We start from the raw sequence: 13,187 nt of genomic DNA, 5'->3' as shown, positions 1-13,187 counted from the left end.
GCTGCCGAAAGCCCCCACCACTCTCACCGGTGAACAGAGAAACTTCCTACTATTTAAGTAAGGATATGGGCAACACAGGAACTTGTACCACAGCCCTGAATTCAGCAGAACCTGAAAACTGGACTAGACTAGCTTAGAAAAGGCGGGAAACAAGAATATTTTTTTATTTTTTTTTTATTTTTTTACAGAAAATAAAGGAAACTTACACAAAAACACTTTAAATGCTTAGAACAGACTAGCACACTTGAGTGTACAGCCTACAACAGTTAAACAGATGATTACAACACAAAAAAACGACTTAAACGAGGTTATGAAACAGCTGCAAAGAGAAGGACTCTTCTATAATCTTCTAACAATGACACTTCTTGTCTTAGTTGCTTTATAGTTTTCTCTATTCGATATTTCCATGATGGTATTCGCTTTCTTCCCCCCTTTTCCCCTCACTACCCGATGTTCCTGTGGAAGAATTTTATCAGTTATTAATTTAGCAGCACAGTAATATATTCTGTTTACTTCTGTTATATCATATGGATCTCTATGGACAGTACTAATTACTGTGTTCATTTGTTTTATCAAGCTTCTGACTTTTGGGGTTTTATTAACCTTCTGCAGTCTATTTCTCTCACTGATACTGATATAACTGTCTTTGTCTATTAAATCAAGCAATTCTTCCTTAACTCATTTTCTTCCATACTGAGGGCACATCCCAAGTTTTCCATTTGCTGTAGGCATTTTATAGAAAGTTCTATAGCATCTTCCTGTGGCAAATTCTCTTCAATTTCATCCTGTGTCATATGTTCTTCTGTCATATGGAAACTCACTGGCCTATCACTCCTCAACATTGACTGCATCAGAGTTTACACAGTTTCCTGTTCCTTTCCTTGCTGTCTAGCTTCAAATGAACATTTATACTTGTTTCCTATGGAAGGCTCCAAAATATCTTGATATGGCACCTGACCAATTGCTTCCTGTTCCGCTGGGTTCCCCTTAATTTGGATATCAATTTCTCTATCCTGTTGTGGTGCTTTCTATATTCGATTTACTACATTGAATCCTTCTCTTTGCAGCTGTTCCATAACCTCAATTTCTATTTCTTTGACTTCACCATTACTAATCTCTTTTACTACTTTTCCTCTGTCTTCTTATTTTTTGTATTGTAAAGTTTTCCATACCTGTATTCCTTTCCCTATATTTTTCTTCATCTATCTTTGGTGCTGCTCTTTTTGTATTGGTTAATTTTGCTTTCGCCCTTGAATAAATATTACACCATATTAAATCTCTTTTCCTTTCCCTTGTCCATATTTCATCTTCACATGTCTCCTGATCTTCTTGCTTAATTGCAAAGTGGTCTGCCACTGTTTGATGGTTACTGTAATGTAGTCAATCAGTGTAGGATATATCTTATACATTTTTAAGCACTCTTTTATCCATGAATATGGGATACTATCAAATGCTTTTTTGTAGTCAGTACATGCCATACTTAGATTCTTCCCCTTTTTACAACTCTCCACTATAACTTTCCCTTTTTACAGCTGTCCACTATAACTTTAACAACAAATGATCCTTTGTTCCATATGACTTTCTTTTATTGCAATTTTGTTCTACTGCCATAACTGAGTTTTCTTCTAAATGACTATAAACTGTGTCAGCGTCAATTCCCATGTATAGTTTATACGTCGTTGCATGACAAGTTATTGGTGTATAATTTTAGGGAAGCTTGCAAGTTCACTCTTAAGTAAGAGCATTGTTTTCCTGTTGTTAACCAGTGCAGTGTGTGTTTAGGATGCACATAAAATAGTTCTTACTCATGGCTAAATCCTCGAGCAAAGAAATTAATACTTTAAGCCAAAAATTAGGTACTGCATCTAGGCTTGGGGTTTTGCAGTTAGAGGATTTTCTCAACTTTGTTTCAATCTCTCTGTTATTTCTTGCCATTTCATATCATGTACCTTTAAACTTCTTATTCTTTCTTTTACCTCTATCCATTTAGCATCTTTATGTTCCACAGGATTTTGATAGATACTTCTCCAAAACGTATCTACTTCTTCTATTTTTTGGTGGTCCTTCAATTCCATTTACCTTATTTCCCAGTTCTCTATAAAACTTTTTTGGGTCATCAATAAATTTCTTATTTTGTGCATTTCCCTTATATTTATCTTCATATCTTCTAAGTCTCTCTGCCTGTTTTGAAATTTTTAGCTTCTCTCCAATAGTGCATAATAGATCCCGGTATGTTCTAATATTGGGGATTGCTTTTATCACAGCTATCTTTCTTAGTATTTTTGTTGATCTATTCCCTCTTCTATAATATTCTAACAGTGACACTTCTTGTCGTAGTTGCTTTACAGCTTTCTCTATTTGATATTTCCATGATGGTATTCACTTCCGCCTCCTCTTTTCCCTCTCTACTCTGTATTCCTGTGGTAGAACTTTATCAGTTATTGATTTAGCAGCACAGTAATATATTCTGTTTACTTCTGTTATATCGCATGAATCTCTATGGACAGTCCTAATTACTGTGTTCATTTGTTTTATCAAGCTTCTGACTTTTGGGGTTTTATTAACCTTCTGCAGTCGATTTCTCTCATTGATCCTGATATATCTGTCTTTGTCTAGTAAATCAAGCAACTCTTCTCTTAACTCATTTTCTTCCATACTGAGGGCACATCCCATGTTTTCCGTTTCCTGTAGTCATTTTATAGAAAGTTCTATAGCATCATCTTGTTGCACATTCTCTTCAGTTTCATCCTGTGTCATCTGTTCTTCTGTCATATGGGAACTCACTGCCTATCACTCTTCAACATTGACTGCATCAGAGTTTCCACAGTTTCCTGTTCCTTTCCTTGCTGTCTAGCTTCAAATGAACATTTATACTCATTTCCTGTGGAAGGCTCCAAAAACCTAATCAATTGCTTCCTGTTCCACTGGTTTCCCCTTAATTTGGATATCCATTGCTCTATCCTGTTATAGTGCTTTCTGCATTCGATTTACTACACTGAATTCTTCTCTTTGCAGCTGTTCCATAACCTCAATTTCCATTTCATTGACTTCTTCATTACTAATCTCTTTTTCTACTTTTCCTCTTAGTCTTCTTATTTTTGTATTGTAAAGTATTCCATATCTGGATTCCTTTCCCTATATTTTTCTTCAAATATCTTTGGTGATGCTCTTTTGTATTGGTTAGTTTTACTTCCTCGTTTGCATAAATATTCCACCATATTAAATCGCTTTTCCTTTCCCCTGTGCATATTTTTTTCACATGTCTCCTGATCTTCTTGCTTTTCCTTATTCTAGGGACTCGCTCTATCATACTGTGATGTAGTCTATTTTAGACCTATTGTATTAAATCCTTCACTTCACAGGCACGCCATGACCTCAACTTCTGTTTCTTTAACTTCTGCTATACTAATCATCTTTTCTACATTACATTGTTGTGCTATTAATCATTTTATTGTTAAATGTTCCATATATGGATGCCTTTGCCTGTATTTCTCTTCGAATATCTTTGAGACTGCCTTCTCTATATTAGTTAACTTGGCTTTCTCCTTTGCATAAATATTGTACCATATCAAATCTCTCTTTCTTTCCCCAAGTCTGTATTTTTTTTTTTTGCATTTTTCAAATATCTCTAGGTTTTGTTGTTTGTTTTCTCACTTTCTCAGATGCTTCTTTTTCCAAACAGATCAAAATTTCGTTATCTGCATACTGTATTTCAAAAATCTGTTGTGTTAATGAATGCAAATTTTTATTTGAAGCTTCTGACAGTTTTTCCTGTGGAAGTAATTTTCTTTACTCTAATTTCTCTCTTTATAGTTTTGTATATCTTGTGTCTGGAAATTCTGGGCTTTTAACATAATAGTAACAATACACAATTTCCTTCTTATCCTCAATAGTCCACTCTATTATCTTTATGTCTCTTCTTTGGCCAATCAATTTTTATCATTTTTGTGGACTGCTACTTCCTTCTACAACAGGTGGGGCATCTTGTCCCTGAGCCTGGCCTGGCCTCATTGTAGGAATGTTTCTGTATCTTGAGGATTCTACACTGTCATTTTTTTTCCCGTCCTGCCACCAGTGCGCCTATCAGAATTGATCACTTTTTTATCCTGGGTCTTGTGCACCCAGCTATCTTTTTTTTATTATTTTTGATTTACGTCTGCCCATGATATATGCTATATAAATACAGTCTGTATATCAGTGTTGCCTTGGTGAGATTTTGTGAAAAACAGGGTCCACCTCACGAAGGTACTCACCAAGACTTGAGGATGAATTCAATTCTTGCACTGCTACTCTCCTTTGCTTGCTGACTTTTCATCTCTCCTTCAGGACCCCTTTTTCATTTTACGTTTTTAATTTCTCCAAATCTTTTGGGTTTCTAATACCATGATGGGAATGGATCCCATTCCTAAGTCAAAGTAAGATTAGAGTTCATGAAATTAGTAGTATTTCACTCTTTGATCTTAGCCAAAAGTGGTCTTCGCAGCACCCGCAATATGGCCAATAATGACTCCTTCTGCAATTTGTACTTTGTTACATGAATTGGTAACAAATCTAAATACGATTGTAAATTATTTTTTATAAGACCAGTTGCTCCTACTATTGGAACTGTCTGGGTATCTTTCTTCCACATGGCTCTCATTTCTGCCTGCAGATCAAGGTATTTCATGACTTTGTGTCTTTCTGTACGCAAGACACAGTAATCACTAGATGTGGTGATTTCAATGATCAATGCTACTTTTGTCTTCTTTTCTTGGACCACTATATCTGGTTTTCTAGCATCTATCTTTTGAACTGTTGGTATTGGGTGATCCCATGTGATATAAACTTGATAATTTTCTATGATTCTTTGTGGCTCATGTTTCCAGTGTTTTTCAGCCACTTCAATACCATAATGTTTGCACAATCTCAAGTGTAACAGTCTCGCCACATTATTATGCCTTTCAATTTACAGTCCCTCTGCCATTAGTGCGTCACCACCAGCAACAAGGTGTGTGACTGTTTCCAATTTGGTTTTACAAAATCTACATATGTCTGTTTCTCCCACATGTTCAATGGACTTTGTAAACCAGCGTGTACGTAGCCCACTATATTGGGCTGCCAATATTAACCTTTCATTTCTGATGTGAATTCAACTCTCCTTAACCATTCCTGGGTTCGTTCTTGATCAAGATGAGGCTCTTCCAGAAGTTTTCTATACTTGCAACTATATTTATGTTTTTTCCACACTTCTTTCCATCTCATCTGATCCTTCACCTTATATTCTTTCTTTTGTTTTTTAGCACATTCAGTTGCTGCCTTGTTTTTATCTACTTCTGGTTTGATTTCCATTCCTGCTTGATGTTGATATGCTTCTGCTAAACTAAGCAGAGATTTCATCTTATATTTATTCTTCTCATATTTCAAAACTTTTACTACATTTGGATCCTGTGAGGTCAGCAGATATGTGTGGAGTTCCACAATTGCAGATCTATACATGTAATCAATTTCTAGGCAGACCATCCCTCCTTTCGAATGGGGAATACATAATCTTGGTATAGACTGATTTTTATAAATCATTTGGTGAGCATGAAGCATCCTTCTTGTTTTAATATCCAATCTATCCAACACTGTTTGGGGCCAGTCAATCACTCCAAAATTATAAATTAGGACAGGAAGAGCAAATTGATTTATGGCTTGGATCTTATTCCTAGATGTCAGTGCTGTTTTTAGGATTAATTTAAGTCTTCTAAAGTACTACTTACTGAGCTTTATTTGCATTTATTCATGTTTTATTGCTGATCCTTCATCAATTCCCAAGTATTTATACACTCTCTCTTGCTCAAGTTCTTTTATATCACATTCTTGTCCCAAACTGATGTTTTTCTGGTGCTGCAGTTTTACTTTTTTACTTTTTTAAAGGTTGCTTTGACGCATTTATCAAGACCAAATGACATTCTAATATCATCTGAAAAAGTTTTGAAAACCTGCAGCTGTGCTTTCAGTTCCTCATCTGATGAGCTGTACAGTTTTAAATCATCGACAAAGAGAAGATGAGAAGTTGTTGTTTTCTAGAAGCCAAATTGTAGCCATGGCCTAAGGTGTTAAGTAAACAGCTTAATGGATTAATGGCAAGGCAGAATAGCAAAAGTAACAGAGTCACCCTGGAATATTCACCTTTGGATATTTATCCCTGGGATAATAATCTGTCTTTTATCATGGCTTAATTGCAAAGTGATCTGCCACTGTTTCATGGTTACTGTAATGTAGTCAATCAGTGTAGGGTGTATTTTATACATTTTAAGCACTCTTTTATCCATGAATGTAGGATACTATCAATTTTTTTTGTAGTCAATCCATGCCATACTTCCTCTTTTTACAGTTCACAATAACTTTGTTTAGCAACAAATGATCCTTTGTTCCATATGACTTTCTTTTATTGCCCTTTTGTTCTACTGCCATAGTTGAGTTTTCTTCTAAATAACTATAAACTGTGTTGGCGTCAATTCCCATGTATAGTTTATACATCGGAAGACAAGTTATTGGTCTATAATTTTTAGGGTAGCTTGCAGGTTCACTCAAAAGTAAGAGCATTGTTTTTCCTGTTGATAACCTGTGTGGTGTCTGTTCGGGGTGTGCATATAAATAGTTCTTACTCGTGGCTAGATCCTCATGCAAAGAAGTTATACTTTAAGCCAAAAGTTAGATACTGCATCTGGGCCTAAGGTTTTCCAGTTAGAAGCTTTTCTCAACTTTGTTTCAATCTCTCTGGCTGTTATTTCATCCCATTTCATATCTTGTATCTTTAAGTTTCTTATTCTTTCTTTTACTTCTTCTATCTATTTAGCATCTTTATATTCCACATAATCTTCATAGATACTTCTCCAAAATGCATCTACTTCCTCTTCTTTTTGCGGTCTTTCAATTCCTTTTACCTTATTTCCCAGTTCTCTTTTTTGGGTCATCAATAAATTGCTTATTTTGTGCTTTTCCCTTATATTTATCTTCATATCTTCTAAGTCTTTCTGCCTGTATTGAAATTTTTACTTTATCTCCAATAGTGCATAATAGATTCTGGTCTGTTCTAATACTGTGTATTGCTTCTATCACATCTATCTTTCTTAATATTTTTGTTGATCTGTTCCCACTTCTATAATCTTCTAACAATGACACTTCTTGTCTTAGCTGCTTTATAGTTTTATCTATTTGATATTTACATGATGGTATTCACTTTCACCCCCCCCCTTTTCTCTCGCTACCCTATGTTCCTGTGGTAGAATTTTATCAGTTATTAATTTAGCAGCACAGTAATATATTCTGTTTACTTCTGTTATATCGTATGGATCTCTATGGACAGTCCTAATTACTGTGTTCATTTGTTTTATCAAGCTTCTGACTTTTGGGGTTTTATTAACCTTCTGCAGTCTATTTCTCTCATTGATCTTGATATATCTGTCTTTGTCTAGTAAATCAAGCAATTCTTCTCTTAATTCATTTTCTTCCATACTGAGGGCACATCCCTTGTTTTCTGTTTCCTAATTGTGTACCCTGCAATGTTTATTCATGTATTTCTTTGTATTATTTTCCATACTTATGTGTGGATTTTCTTCTCAAAAACATTCTCTCCTACTCTCACACATATACCCTTCTTGAGACTTTAAACTATCCTGCATGTGACATGTATTAAGAGGTCCCCTTCAGTTCCAACATTCCAGAATGCCGACAACCATATGGCTTACACCATATGGTCGACATTCAAAATGCCAACAATGCAGAACTGAGATCTCACTATAGTGCGGAATGGAAAGATTACATTCCTGCACTGTAGTGCGATCTTGGAGTTGGTATATTAAAGTTACAGGGGGTGTGGGGGGCAGAGCTCCTCACGTGGGTGCAGGGGGGCATAGCCCCTCTGCTAACAGTTGAAAGGAAATTTTATTTTCCTTTTCTATGGACCTCTCACAATGTCGGCATTCTGAATGTCGATCATATGGTGTCGGCCATATGGTTGTCGGCATTCTGGAATGTCGTCGTTGTGTAGGGGATCTGTATTAAGTAATGACTGATTTGTGTTGCTTTCATTGTAATTATTTTAAAGTGCACCGCTTTTTTATGTTTTGTCATATGCATTTTCAGTCTCAATATTGTGCCCGTGTTGTGCAATGCATAGGTTGCTGTAGTCTAGCAAAAAAAAATGAGAAATGTTACTGCATTTCAGATCTTTGAGTGCCATCTTACATTACTTGTTTAATAGGAATTTGGGATTTACTACTTCTAATGTATAGGAGATACTGAGATAAGGACAAATAGATGACAGATACTTTACTGCCAGTCTTTAGAGTTTCCATGAACATGATGACCAAATTATACTAAGATAATGAAATCAGAACTATATTTAAACAAAAAAGTTCCTATGTTTTATTTTAAATTATTCCTAATAGTCTCCACCTTATCTTTTGAGGTAAAACATTTCAAATCTCTTTTCTCTCACAAGTAAATACACATGCGCGTGCACACACACACACACACACACACACACACACACACACACACACACACACACACACACACACACACACACACACACACACACACACACACTCTCTCTCTGACATCCTTGTTGTCACAGCCTAAATTTTTGAACTCCTGACAAAGGAAGCCTGGCAGGATGTACAGGACACAACGAGTAGAGGAGTGGAAAGATGTTCACAACGTTTCATCATCTTTTCAGCTAGCCAGTAGGTTTTAGGTGATCTTATTGGGTTGACTTTCAAGATTACAACCTGCAGGATTTTAAGAAGCTTGATTGCTATAACGTTATAATCATCTACATTCCACATACATATCAAGATTTCTTTTAAATGATGTAAATGAGAAGTATATAACAGCAAGGTGGAACTTATTCCATATTTGTGTAATGTACTGTTTAATCTGTCTATTACTTATATTTGCAATTTTAAGAGCTCTTATTAGACATCAACACCCCCCCCCTCCCCCCGTGGTGCACTCCTGGCTTAGACATGCAAATAAATAAAACTTGATTTGACATTATCTTATATACCAGGCAGGCTTCTCATATAAGTAATGTATGACACCAGGTAGAATGACAGTTCCTGAAGCCTTTCTGAATCATTCATGTCTTCCAATCAAAATGTTTTTCTTGTAAGGAATCCTTTTCAAATTATTTCTGGTATACTGTTCAAAGGCTACATAATGCAGCAATTTATTCAATTTTTGGTCAAGTCAGTGAGGGATAAATTATTATCTTGGTCTCCATGTTCTGACTAAACATATTGCTCACAATTAATGGCATACAGAATATGCATTTTAGATTTTGGTAGATACATACATACACTCTTTAAAATTTAATTTGATGTCTCTGTCCCAAGACCTTCAGTGGCAGTGTAATTGTTTTTGTTTGTTTGTATTTGCTAATGTCTTGTCTATTTGTGTCACAATCATAACCTTTCACCTTTTGCCAAGGCTCATGATGCTACATTTATTCACATGAAATATAAAGTCATTATTAATGTACTGTGTGTTATGTTCACCATCTTAGAGAATGTAAAGATTTTTATGAAGTTATTATCATTGCCCAGTTTGCATTGTTCAGCATACCTGGTTAAGAATAAACCATTTCCAAGTTTTATAGTTGAGAGGAGTGGTCCAAGGAAAATAAATAGAATAAGTGGCCTCAAAACAAAGTCCTGCAGGACACCACTGGTAGCCTTGCTGTGACAGACAGGCAGACAAGCAGTGCCCCACCCCAAATTCTTTTATCCATTTTTTTTCCTCAGTTTTATTCACTAAATTATGTATAGATTGATATTCAGTGCTTTCAATTTCACAATTATTCCATTGTGAGGAATGGCGTCAATGCATTAGCAAGGTCAAGCTAACCAATAAATACTGTCAGACCTTTATCAAATGCAAACGATACCTCCCAAAAATGTGCAAAATTCATAAGACAAGATTTCTCTGCAGCAAGCTAATATTGTTCCACATGATACAAATGTATGTTCCCTGCATTACTTTATATAAGCACTTTTATGACTTCCTCCATGATTTTACACAGAAATTATATCAGGCTGATGAGTCTAAAATGTTTTTGTCATATGTGACTCTCTGACTTTGTGAATCAGTGTATTATATACTGCAGTCCTGTTCTTCTTAAGTAGCTATCAGAGAATCAGTGTCTATAGAGTAACATTCATTGAACTGCTATGACTGGAATTGTGTCTATGCATTCCAATATAAGGGACATTACGTTAACAAATTATATGCATGCTTTCATTAAAGGTGCTTTCAGCCACATGTGAACCCTGTTGTTATTAAGGTAGCACTTGCATGTAGAATTCCCCAAGTTAAGCATGATAAGCTGTTTTACTTTCATGTTTTAATCTTCTTTCTAATAACGGCATTTCATTCAGCTCTTCTGTATTTAATAATCGATGAACATCAATGGAGTTACAGTTTAAAAACTAAAGCAATAATTATCCTTTACATATCACCAGCATTCAAATGTGGATGCTGCACTCAGGCGAAAAATGCTTACTACTCATTGTCAATGAATTGAGAAGTATGTAATTTAAAAAGTTGGGGGGGGGTCATGGGTGTGTCACATCATTAATTCTGTTGCAACTTCCTGTTTCCATTTGTCCTTCTTTGGATCACCTGGCTTCTTATCTCTTGCTAGTTTCTGATGCTCAATCGTACTAGGAATCCCAGATATTGTTACTAATACTTGAGTTCTCATCTATGCCAGCAACCTTGCTGGTATCCTCAATCCTTGTAAATCTGGCCATATCAGTTTATTATTTTGGAAATGGTCTCCATTTCTACTCAACTGTGGATTCAGGAGATATTCCTTTTAAACATGAATGTCATATTTGAACATGGTTCCTGTTTTCTGCATCTTCTATAAGCTTAAGATTCGTTATATTTCCTTCACTTTGAATAAGCAAAAATGAATTCTTTGGAATCCACATAAATAAGAAAAAAAGAAACGGTGGGATATCATCCCCTGTAAAATAGCTGTTGTCCTGCTTGTCTTTCCTTTCCAGTTTGTTATCAAGTTCATGAGTAGAACATCTATCTTACCTGAGATAAGTCAAAACTAGTTACAAAATAAACAAATGGGCAAACCTATCAGTCTGACAAATGCACTATTTCCAAATGTCATTCGGTAGAATACGAATGACTGAAAATAACTTTCTGAGATTGCTAAAGTTGGCATTTTCCTCACTTTTTTGTGAGATTTGGATAGCAGATGAGTTTGCTCCACTGCAAAAAAAGAGCCTTCTTTTCTGTTTGCTAAAAGTATATTAGTCATTTGTTTTCAAAAGAATGGCATATATTATATAGAAACACTGGTAGCTGGCAAGTGGATTTATGAAATAGTATATGCTGGTTATTAGCTGGAAGACAGTAAGACCCAAATCAATTCCATCCATTAATGTTACTCAAATGAAACACATACATCAGGAGAAAATGTGATTACTTCAAATGTCTGAGCACTTAACAGGGATCAGTGACCCACAATGACGACACCTACTCAGAAATGTTGCACTTTGCTGCTTCAAGCACAGTCTGAGCAAACTGATGATGTTAAAATCTACCATATTCTGATTTTTAAGTCAGTTTAATTGAACACCTAGAAACAAAGCTTGAATGATGATTAGGTCGCAACGAAATATTCTGTGTCATTCTTGGGAAGACAGCCTAATAGAAAGCCTTAACCTATGACTTTTGCAGTTGGCAAAACTCAAATTTGTGATTTAGATCAGGAGAAGTTAGAACTCCAAATGTTTGCATTAAAAAAATCCACTATATCTTACAGAATTTTTGAAAAATGAAAGGTATTTCCCTTTACAATCCATTCTGTTTTTAGGCAGTTCCTAGCCGTCATAACAAATATTGCACTTCTGTGAAATAGTTGCCATGTGTGAAGTCACTTTAGCCTATACATGTCTTTTAGTAAAAGGGAATCACTGACATTAAGAAGTCAACCAGTTACATAAATAAATTCTCATGATTCTCTAAACTTCATCTGAACTACAAAGATAATATATCTACTTTTCTTGGGACTGATCAAGCCTAACAGAATTGGAATCTTTAACCAGAAAATGGCAGTAAACCACACACACAATGAAAATAAAAATAAAAGGGGGCCAAAAAAAAAAAAAAAAAAGAAAAACATTTAGTGAACTGTAAACATAATCAGTAAGTTGTTTTGTCAGAATAGAATTCTTCAGACTGACAATTCTTCCATAAAAACACTTCCTTAAATACAAAAAAGACCAATCACATGACTTAATTGCCTTTGATGCTTTAACCCTTTCCTTCTCAGATAGGCTACAAAGTCCTCATGATTATTTAATCCTGGTGAATAGCAGGCATTTAATCTCTCCCACCACAAGTATTCATACTACCCCTACTCATCTTCTGCATCTTCTACATTAAACATTTTATCATAATGTCTGATTTCATCAAGAACCAAAAATGTAATATCCACCTTAGAGTGCTTGATTTATAGTGTTTGGCTAATGCATTTCTTTCATCAACTGCTCGTACAGCATATTTGTGTTCATAAATGTGCTTATATAATTCCCTACTAGTGCAATAAGATATGCATTTCACTAAAGAAACAACAAATTTTGGTTTACATATATAACGGCCTTTCATTCTAATACTAAAATTATTCATACTTTTTTCATTTGAATCAATATATAAATAATCACATAGATTACAATTGTGACACTTAAATGTGTCCAATTTATTACTCTTTATTCTTGGCATGTTCAGTTTGGCTTGAAAAAAAGTTTTTAAAATGTTTCCCTCTTTTTTGGGTAAACACAAGATTGTCAGCTATTACTGTTAAAAATTTTCTAATTGTTAGTTACAATATATTTAATAGCCCTAACATCTACAGAGTTGTTTATTTGCATAGAAGTTCCGAAATGTTTCTTAGATCTCATTACAGAACTTGTATCTTGATTCCTTAGATTACTTACTTTGAGAGCAGTATTTACTAACTCATTTGGATAATATCTGCTCACAAACTTATACAAAACTGAACTTTCATAAAAGAAATCTTGGTCCCTCGTGGTTAAACTGTTGATTCATATCAGCTGTCCTTCGACAAAGTTTACTTCAGTTTTTTTGGGGTGCATACTTTTATAATGTAAATATGTATTGTTCTGGACTGATTT

The sequence above is a fragment of the Protopterus annectens genome, chromosome 4.part1 (assembly GCF_019279795.1).
Source record: "Protopterus annectens isolate FY-2018-M chromosome 4.part1, PAN1.0, whole genome shotgun sequence".
Taxonomy (NCBI): Eukaryota; Metazoa; Chordata; order Ceratodontiformes; family Protopteridae; genus Protopterus; species Protopterus annectens.
Note: the sequence above shows the minus strand (reverse complement) of the source record.